The sequence below is a fragment of the Onthophagus taurus genome, chromosome 11 (assembly GCF_036711975.1).
Source record: "Onthophagus taurus isolate NC chromosome 11, IU_Otau_3.0, whole genome shotgun sequence".
NCBI classification, from domain to species: domain Eukaryota; kingdom Metazoa; phylum Arthropoda; class Insecta; order Coleoptera; family Scarabaeidae; genus Onthophagus; species Onthophagus taurus.
This window is the reverse complement of record NC_091976.1, coordinates 29383607-29393107: the sequence shown is the minus strand read 5'-3', so window position 1 is coordinate 29393107 and position 9501 is coordinate 29383607.

Sequence of the window (9501 nt, the reverse complement as noted above, 5' to 3'; positions counted from 1 at the left end):
ATTGATGAAATTTAAAACATCAACCTAACTGTATTTCTAAAAATTATGTAATGATTTATATATCAAATTAAAGCTAAAACTGTGTACTTTATGATGAAGTATAATAATATGTATGTTGAATGTATGAAATTTTGAGATATATGAATATAACGATGCTCACATTAGCAAATTTTGATACGAAAATTGATGAAATTTAAATTATTTTAACTGTATTCATAAAAGTTATGTAATGATTTATATATCAAATTAAAGCTAAAACTATGTACTTTATGATGATGCATAATAATATGTATGTTGAATGTATGAAATTTTGAGTTATATGAAGATAACGCTGCTGACATTAGCTAATTTTTACACGAAAATTGATGAAATTTAAAACATCATTCTAACGGTATTTATGAAAATTATGTAATGATTTACATACCAAATTAAAGCTAAAACTATGTACTTTATGATGATGCATAATAATATGTATGTTGAATATATGAAATTTTGAGATGTATGAAGATAACGATACACGCTTTAGCTAATTTTTATACGAAAATTGATGAAATTTAAAACATCAACCTAACTGTATTTCTAAAAATTATGTAATGATTTATATATCAAATTAAAGCTAAAACTGTGTACTTTATGATGAAGTATAATAATATGTATGTTGAATGTATGAAATTTTGAGATATATGAATATAACGATGCTCACATTAGCAAATTTTGATACGAAAATTGATGAAATTTAAATTATTCTAACTGTATTCATAAAAGTTATGTAATGATTTATATATCAAATTAAAGCTAAAACTATGTACTTTATGATGATGCATAATAATATGTATGTTGAATGTATGAAATTTTGAGTTATATGAAGATAACGCTGCTGACATTAGCTAATTTTTACACGAAAATTGATGAAATTTAAAACATCATTCTAACGGTATTTATGAAAATTATGTAATGATTTATATACCAAATTAAAGCTAAAACTATGTACTTTATGATGATGCATAATAATATGTATGTTGAATATATGAAATTTTGAGATGTATGAAGATAACGATACACGCTTTAGCTAATTTTTATACGAAAATTGATGAAATTTAAAACATCAACCTAACTGTATTTCTAAAAATTATGTAATGATTTATATATCAAATTAAAGCTAAAACTATGTACTTTATGATGAAGTATAATAATATGTATGTTGAATGTATGAAATTTTGAGATATATGAATATAACGATGCTCACATTAGCAAATTTTGATACGAAAATTGATGAAATTTAAATTATTCTAACTGTATTCATAAAAGTTATGTAATGATTTATATATCAAATTAAAGCTAAAACTATGTACTTTATGATGATGCATAATAATATGTATGTTGAATGTATGAAATTTTGAGTTATATGAAGATAACGCTGCTGACATTAGCTAATTTTTACACGAAAATTGATGAAATTTAAAACATCATTCTAACGGTATTTATGAAAATTATGTAATGATTTATATACCAAATTAAAGCTAAAACTATGTACTTTATGATGATGCATAATAATATGTATGTTGAATGTATGAAATTTTGAGATATATAAGGATAACGATACACGTTTCAGCTAATTTTTATACGAAAATTTACGAATTTTAATAAATCAGCCTGAGTGTATTTATGAAAATTATGTAATGATTTATGTACCAAATTAAAGCTAAAACTATGTACTTTACGATGATGCATAATAATATGTATGTTGAATGTATGAAATTTTGAGATATAAGAAGGTGACGATGCTCGTATTACCAAATTTTTATACTAAAATTGATGAAATTTAAAACATCATTCTAACTATATTTATGAAAATTATGTAATGATTTATACCTATATCAAATTAAAGCTAAAACTATGTACTTTATGATGATGCATAATAATATGTATGTTAAATATACGAAATTTTGAGATATATGAAGATAACGCAAACAGTGTTCAATTAACTTTTATAAAACCTTGATCAAAATTAAAACCATCAAATTTGATTAGGCCACTAAGAGGATTTTGGATTCGAATTTACCCTCAAACGTATACACATGTGGTCAAATCCCTTTAGAAAACCGGAGATGGTGTTATTTAGTGCCTAACCCAATTTCCGTTATCTGATGACCGGAACTACTCACTCTGTTTCCCTTGGCGGTCGTCGATCATCGGTAAATCGATCTTTCGACTAAACACACAATATCTACCCAAAATATGAGAACGCAAAAAATGTAAAATATCTTTATTGTATTATTATGGCCAATTAAACGGAGATATTCAACAACCAGGATATATTAATAGAACAACTAGGCCAACAGGAGATATTAATTACTATATTAGATGGAACATTGAACACTATAACGTAATTGTACGATCAAAGATCAAATACCTCGAATGCCGAAGGCCTCTTAGACCTAGAAAGTAGCGATTTAGCTTTGTGGCGGTCGAAAGACGCCGTTCCGACAATTGCCAATTTCCAGCAATCGGACGTAATTCGACTGTTAAGCTTTTTGCGATTCTTTAAGAGAAAAAAAGCTTTAATCACCTGTTATTACCTTATAATCCGGCGTCATAATTAAACCAACTTTGCTTATTGATTTCGTTATTTATTAAACATTTCCATGGATTAGTTTTCATTCGCTATAATTACTTTTAATCCATAAGCGTATTGGGCAAATCCTCAATTAATTGGTAAATAATTAGTATGAATCGTGCTTATTTGAGGTCGCGTTAACTTTTTACCAAAGCAATTTCAACTGAAAATTCAATCGTTGAATTAAACAACGGCATTTATTAAACTGATTAAACATCCGGATGTGTTGGCAGTGCAATTTGTCGCGCAGTTATTAGCTACTCGCGTCATTTTCGGTCCATTAGAGTCCGATAACTTTTAATTTATGTCGCACTGAAATTAACGTGTTTACTACTTGACTTGATATGAGGATTAACTCGAGGTTTTTAGTTATTTATGTATCAAATGATAAGAGGTTAAAGAAATGTGTGGTTCGTTGTTAGAGAGAGTAAAATGGAGTTGCCTTTTATTGGCATGCTGAAACCACCGCAGCCGTAAATCTGTTTGTGCACAAGCTCGTCCGTTATCTGGGGCTGATCTCATTTGGCGTCCAGCTTCAAATATTGATGGGATAGTGAACTCCGTTTCAGTTGGGAAACTGGGTGAGTTTCAACATACAAAGGCACCTGAACCTCTCGGATAAAAAGCCATGAATAAGCGATGAATGCTTTCCACGGCGATGACGATTGTTATACAGACCGGAAGCGGTTCGGTTATTATTAGGCAAACATAGTCCGCCTTCTGTCTTATTTATGCATGAAATTTTGCATGCAAGCGGGGGATTAACCGGGGTCGAGTTTTTCGGTACTTTTTTTTTGGTAAATTTGCAGAACAATCTTTCGTCGGAAGCTGTGCTCCGGAGACCGGGTGAAATTGTTTTAGAGAAATTAATAACTCCCGGGGAAATCCGCCCGAGTTGGTAAAGAAAGGCGAAGTTCAGAAGCAATTTGAAAAGTTTTCAGATGATTACGGGAAAATAAAGAGCCGGACGAGGCTTGGAAAAACAAATTGCCGTTCTCAGTTTTTATAAGTGCCGAATTGGAATTTTTTAGCCGATTTTCGACCAAAAAAGAACTTGACGAACAAGTAAAAACACATTTCCAACAAAAGGATTGCGTTAAGGTTTCTTTTTTCTAAATGGAAAAGTTTAAATTTAGAGCTTTGGGTTCGATTCGATCAAATCCGTTGAGAAAAGAAAAAGGAAAGCTTAACTATCAATATTTTTTGTTTATTTGTTTTGTATCAAGATTAAGAGTTAAATACAATTTAAGTTACAACTCTTTAAGCCTAATTCATCATGTTTGATTGTGACAAATTTTAAGAATGATGTTAAAAGAGTCGTATCTCAAGAACGAATTGAGATCTAACGATGAAATAAACAACATTTTAAAGCAAATTTAATGAAGATTTAGTGTACCAAAAAGAATTTCTTATTTTCCATAAATTTGGCTGTTATGATTTTTTAAATCTAATTCTACATGTTTGATTGTGAAAAATTTTAAGAATGAAATTAAAAGAGTCGTATCTCAAGAACGAATTGAGATCTAACGATGAAATAAACAACATTTTAAAGCAAATTTAATGAAGATTTAGTGTACCAAAAAGAATTTCTTATTTTCCATAAACTTGGCTGTTATGATTTTTTAAATCAAATTCTACATGTTTGATTGTGATAAATTTTAAGAATGAAATTAAAAGAGTCGTATCTCAAGAACGAATTGAGATATAACGATGAAATAAACAAAATTTTAAAGCAAATTTAATGCAGATTTAGTGTGCCAAAAATAATTTCTTGTTTTCTATAATCTTGGCTGTTATGATTTTTTCAATCTAATTCTGCATGTTTGACAGATTTTAAGAATGGAAATTAAAAGAGTCGTATCTCAAGAACGAATTGAGATATAACGATGAAATAAACAAAATTTTAAAGCAAATTTAATGCAGATTTAGTGTGCCAAAAATAATTTCTTGTTTTCTATAATCTTGGCTGTTATGATTTTTTCAATCTAATTCTGCATGTTTGACAGATTTTAAGAATGGAAATTAAAAGAGTCGTATCTCAAGAACGAATTGAGATATAACGATGAAATAAACAAAATTTTAAAGCAAATTTAATGCAGATTTAGTGTGCTAAAAGCAATTTCTTATTTTCTATAATCTTGGCTGTTATGATTTTTTAAATCCAATTCTGCATATTTGATTGTGACAAATTTTAAGAATGAAAATTAAAAGAGTGGTATCTTAAGAACGAATTGAGATATAGCAATGAAATACCAAGCATTTTAAAGCAAATTTAACGCAGATTTAGTGTGCCAAAACCAATTTCTTATTTGCTATAATCTTTGCTGTTATGATTTTTTAAATCCAATTCTGCATGATTGATTATGACAGATTTTAAGAATGGAAATTAAAAGAGTGGTATCTCAAGAACGAATTGAGATATAACGATGAAATAAACGTCATTTTAAAGCAAATTTAATGCAGATTTAGTGTGCCAAAAGCAATTTCTTATTTTCTATAATCTTGGCTGTTATGATTTTTTCAATCTAATTCTGCATGTTTGACAGATTTTAAGAACGAAATTAAAAGAGTCGTATCTCAAGAACGAATTGAGGTATAACGATGAAATAAACAACATTTGAAAGCAAATTTAATGCAGATTTGGTGTGCCAAAAACAATTTCTTATTTTCCATAAACTTGGTTGTTCTGATTTTTTAAATCCAATTCTGCATATTTGATTGTGACAAATTTTAAGAATGAAAATTAAAAGAGTCATATCTCAAGAACGAATTGAGATATAGCAATGAAATACCAAGCATTTTAAAGCAAATTTAACGCAGATTTAGTGTGCCAAAAACAATTTCTTATTTTCCATAATCTTGGCTGTTATGATTTTTTAAATCCAATTCCGCATGATTGATTATGACAGATTTTAAGAATAAAATTAAAAGAGTCGTATCTCAAGAATGAATTGAGATATAACGATGAAATAAACGGCATTTTAAAGCAAATTTAATGCAGATTTAGTGTGCCGAAAATAATTTCTTAGTTTCTATAATGTTGGCTGTTATGATTTTTTCAATCTAATTCTGCATGTTTGACAGATTTTAAGAATGGAAATTAAAAGAGTCGTATCTCAAAAACGAATTGAGATATAGCGATGAAATAAACAACATGTTAAAGCAAATTTAATGCAGATTTAGTGTGCCAAAAAGAATTTCTTATTTTCCATAAACTTAGCTGTTATGATTTTTTAAATCCAATTCTACATGTTTGATTGTGACAAATTTTAAGAATGAAAATTAAACGAGTCGTATCTCAAGAACGAATTGAGATATAGCAATGAAATACCAAGCATTTTAAAGCAAATTTAATGCAGATTTATTGCAATTTTTTATTTTCTATAATCTTGGCTGTTATGATTTTTTCAATCTAATTCTGCATGTTTGACAGATTTTAAGAATGGAAATTAAAAGAGTCGTATCTCAAGAACGCATTGAGATATAACGATGAAATAAATAAAATTTAAAAGCAAATTTAATGCAGATTTAGTGTGCCAAAAGCAATTTCTTATTTTCTATAATCTTGGCTGTTATGATTTTTTAAATCCAATTCTGCATATTTGATTGTAACAAATTTTAAGAATGAAAATTAAAAGAGTCGTATCTCAAGAACGAATTGAGATATAACAATGAAGTAAACGATATTTTAAAGCAAATTTAATACAGATTTAGTGTGCCAAAAATAATTTCTTATTTTCTATAATCTTGGCTGTTATGATTTTTTCAATCTAATTCTGCATGTTTGACAGATTTTAAGAATGGAAATTAAAAGAGTCGTATCTCAAAAACGAATTGAGATATAGCGATGAAATAAACAGCATTTTAAAGCAAATTTAATGCAGATTTAGTGTGCCAAAAGCAATTTCTTATTTTCTATAATCTTGGCTGTTATGATTTTTTAAATCCAATTCTGTATATTTGATTGTGACAAATTTTAAGAATGAATATTAAAAGAGTTGTATCTCAAGAACGAATTGAGATATAGCGATGAAATAAACAGCATTTTAAAGCAAATTTAATGCAGATTTAGTGTGCCAAAGACAATTTTTAATTTTCTATAATCTTGGCTGTTATGATTTTTTCAATCTAATTCTGGATGTTTGACAGATTTTAAGAATGGGAATTAAAAGAGTCGTATCTCAAAAACGAATTGAGATATAGCGATGAAATAAACAGCATTTTAAAGCAAATTTGATGCAGATTTAGGGTGCCAAAAGCAATTTCTTATTTTCTATAATCTTGGCTGTTATGATTTTTTCAATCTAATTCTGCGTTTTTGCGTTTATTGGGTTCGACCTGTTTCTGTACTCACATGAGATAAATAAATAAATAAATATTTATATTTGATGTCTTGGTCGTTTATTTGATGTTCCATTTTATCAACGTTGAACGTCGATGCAAATTAACATTTAAATTGACGTGGAAGCTCGGCGAGTTAAACAAAAATTGAATATTTATGGGATAGTTCATTGGCGGCACGTAGCTAGTGGCTTGTAAGGGTCCAACCCAGTGTTTAACCCCGAACCGTTGTCCCTGATTTTTCCCCAGAGGATTTGCATCCAAATTGCCAGCCCGATTCCCAAACATAGGTCTAATTAATCAGGAATGATCGGGATTGTTTGTTCCGCTTGGTCCCGATTTCTTTATCATTTTAAATAACGATAAATGTATTTCTGTGTAACGTAAATGCCTGTATTATCAACATGGGCAAATCCTATCCTTTGAGGAACAATCCGGACGGATCCCGAGGGAACGAGCGCTTATAAAGAGAACGGTTATTCCTCATACGTCTGAGACGTCAAGGGATAATACCGCACCTTATCTTCCACTAGGAAATCACTTCAAGATGTGTCGTCTCCTCATTTATCATAGAGTCGGGTCATCTAATCTCTACGGGAAATATGGAGTCCCATTTAACTGAACGCTGTCACCGAAAGTAATCGTTTTTGAAAACGTTTCAAAAACCGAAACTCAATTTCGCACCCTTTTCGACTTTTAATAAACGTTTTACAGTTGCTAATTTTATTCTCCTCGCAAAAACCGACACCTTCCCTTCTTTTATAAAGACCCCGATCTTATATAGTAGTTTGAAACTTTAATAGAAACCTTCCAGCTGGATCCATCCCAGATTTGCGAAGGCTTTGTTATACTTAACAATTCGCTTAGCAAATTTAATAACCGCCCAAGCTATTGTTGGTACGGCGCGGATATTTTCCGGTCTCGGTCCTAATGAGATCAGATTATGAAGCCCTTTTTCACGGTTCGCCTTTAATAATTACCCCGAATAGCTTATTGGGATGTTTCGTGAAGCTGAGATAACGACCTTTACGATTCTTTTAAAAGTTCGTTGAAAAAGTTATTTTCAATTACAAATCAAACACTTAAAAGGTTACCTCAACAAACCAAACAGTTAAAACGATTTCGGTAAACGCGAACGTGGCAATAGAAACTCAAACATTGATTCTGATGCTGTGTTTGTCGGTCAATACAGGTCAAATTACGATAAATTGAGATATAGGGGAAAGGAGGCAAATATCGACCAGTTAAGTATCAACAGTTACAATGATTTTCCTTTTACAATGACGAAGATAAACTCTTGCAGGTTTATGGAAAAATTTTTTGCTCACATAAAATATCTAATGAATATATAATTGCATTAAGCTATTTTATGTTAGAGAGGAAAAAATTGCAGACATTATTTTGGCAGATAATATCGACCTGTCGGTACAATCAGCGTGAGCCCAACCCCACATGAGCGACATCTCCACCATAATTTATTGTTTCTTCCAAAATCACGACATATCCTACATGTTTCATCTTCATCGGAAATTTTCTGTTGTTGACCTAGACACCGCTTAACTATCTTCGCGGGCTTATTCTTCATTTTCCTTCTTTTCCAGTTCTTCCTTAACTGGCGTTGAAGTCAAAATAACAAAATGTTGCATTCTACTAGTATTACTTCTAGTTTTCACTGTCGATAATGGTAAAAGATCTATAAAACTTGCGTTCTCTTTCTTGGGCTGAACAGTCTTGTCTTCCTCGTCAGTCATCTCATCTTCTAAAACTTCTTCTAAACATAATTCTGATTCTGTCAACTTTTGACGGCGTTTAGGTTTAGAAAGAAACTCGTGAATTTAGTTCCGAAGTGGATGGTTCAGGGATAGAAGAAAGTGTTCTGTCCAAATTTTTGACTGGCTGAGCATTATTACTGCTTTGTATGTCAGCAGCTGATGTAGGATGTGTCGTACAAGATGGAGTTTCTATACGGCTGGGATATCAGTAAATTTAATATCACTAAAAACAAAACGATTGAAAGGGACTTTATTTGAAACTACTTTATTATAAGCATTTCTGAATAATTCTGCGATGTAGGTTTGCAAAATTTTTTCGTGTTGCTTGGCTTTTATATACCTATCCCATTCTTGCCCATAGGCAATCTTTAGTGGGCCAAAAAAACAAACGTCTAAAGGCTGAAGTTTGTGTGATGTGTGGGGTGGAATTAAAACAACCTTATCTCTGCAGAAATTGTATGTACCTAAGTTAGAATGAGTAACATGATTGTCCAAAACTAATAAAACTGGATCTTATTTGGTAGGTTTTGTGGACCTAGCAAAATGCTTGATCCATTCAGTGAAAAGACATTTCGTGATCCATCCAGACTTAAAACATCGGCTTCTTTCATTCTCTCCCTTTTGAATATAAACATTGGGGGGATGTAGTAGCCAGCAGCTCCCATTGCGATAACGACAATCACTAACTGACTCCTTTCCCCACTTGCTTCTGCCCTTTATTGGCAACAATGCAACTAGGATTGTAGACTTTACTTATCCCTGATTCATCAA